Source organism: Corylus avellana, chromosome ca1, assembly GCF_901000735.1.
Source record: "Corylus avellana chromosome ca1, CavTom2PMs-1.0".
In the NCBI taxonomy this organism is placed as follows: domain Eukaryota; kingdom Viridiplantae; phylum Streptophyta; class Magnoliopsida; order Fagales; family Betulaceae; genus Corylus; species Corylus avellana.
In genome coordinates this window covers 34,401,338-34,403,389 of record NC_081541.1, presented here as the reverse complement: position 1 = coordinate 34,403,389, position 2,052 = coordinate 34,401,338, and positions in this window count along the sequence as shown.

Here is a 2,052-nt window from a genome sequence, read left to right as displayed (position 1 = left end):
AAAATAAAAGATAAGACAGCTCAACAAAGACTTGAGGACAATGATTACTAAAAAATCTGATTTTCTAATCCAATTGACTATATAAAACAATTATCAATCTACGATTACTATATTATAGTCAATAATTACCGCAACAAATATAAGCAAAAATATATAAGACAAAAAGATTCGGTGACAATGTGCAAATATTTTGAAGAATTTTTAAGAAGTAAAGCCACTCTGATGGTTAACAAACCTCAAAGATATTTATTATAGAAAACTTGTGTTATAGTTTGTGTTGGGTGGTCTTGAGTCTATCTCAACCTCAAAAGCTAGCTCAAGATGTGAGATTTTTCCTCACATTTATAAAGTGACCACCAGCCCCTTCCACAACTGATGTGGGATAACTCCAACAATCTCCCCCTCACACATCGGGCCATAGGTCGGAGCAAAGACAACTCGTTTCTCCCGTGGACTATTGGGCCGAGATTTGTTGATTGAACTTGGACTCTGATATCAATGTTAGGTGGTCTTGGGCCTCTCTCATCCCCAAAAGCTAGCTCAAGATGTGAGACTTTCCCTCACACTTATAAAGTGACCACCAGCCCCTTCCACAACTAATGTGGGATAACTTCAACAATTTTTTCCTCACACATCGGGCCTTAGGTCGGAGCAGCAACAACTTGTTTCTCCCGTGGACTGTTGGGCTGAGACTTTTTTGCAAACATGGGCTCTGATACCAGTGTTGGGTGATCTTAGGCCTATCTCAACCCCAAAAGTTAGCTCAAAATGTGAGGCTTTCCCTCACACTTATAAAGTGACCACTAGCCCCTTCCACAATTGATGTGCGATAACCCCAACAGTTTGTAACTCCCAAGACTTAATTTGTAACATCAGCAAACGACTTATTCACCTCTCACCTTAGTAACTCCAGAATCTCTAGCCATCTTCTTCAGGAAGCACCTTTACAAACCAAATTTTGTCCATTACAACCCCAAACTCTGATAACTAGAGATTGTTATATGGTTTGATTGATGAAAATAAGGAGAGGAACCAAATCTGTTTAGGCTCAATGGTGTTTAGAAACCTCTCTAAGAACAATGAAAAATAGTCTATAGGTCCTATGAAAGTCTTGCCTCACGAAACTTATATAGACGGGGAGAACACTAAAGTTTTTAGACTAGGTCAGCAATCTGCCACAATCTCGTTCGAACGAGATTTAGGGTTTCACAATTTTCTCGAGCGGCAATCGAATAAGCTTCAAATGACACTTCAATTGAGGCATTCTAAACTCCTCTCATTCGAATGAGACTACAATCAAGATATTCTGGAAGTGCCTTTAAGACTGACTACATTCAAATTGGATTTGATCCTGGCTGCGATCGAGGCATTCAAAAATGTTAAGGAGAGAGACACCAAATGAGTCAAACAAGATCGGAATTCAAACACGGGTGGTACGGCACCCCTTTTTATTTATTTATTATTTTTTTATAAATAAATTTTAGTATTTTTTTTAATAAGAATAATTTCGTTATTTTGTTAGCATTAGGGGCACATTGTTAATGTTTTAATAGTTTTTTTGTGTAAATTATCGCAATTGATAGTTTGAGAGTGATTGTCATTGAGATGGTAGTTTGAGTAGGTTAAAAGGACTTTATCCTTCTTTTTATCAATGCAACCAATGAGAGAGAAGAAATGTGAGAGAATTGTTGGAACATGTGAAGAAGAGAGAAAAGAGAATGAGATGTTTTATAATTTAATAATGTATAAGAAGTATACAGAAATAATGTATTGCAAAACATTGTAGATGCCCTTTAATGTTGATTAAATTTGAAACTTTTAATATGAGTATTTTTTTTTAATTTTTTCGATATTTTTCCTAAATATAAAGAAGAGAATAAGCTATAAAGAATATGCTGCTAATACTTTTAGAAAGTCTAAATTAGGGTTTTTAAATTTATTTGATTAAACCAAGAAAAAGAAAAGACAAGAGATTTATTTATTTATTTTTATAAGTACATTACAAATCAGAAGAACCACAAAAAAAAAAAAACGAAGTGGGGGTCCTTTCAG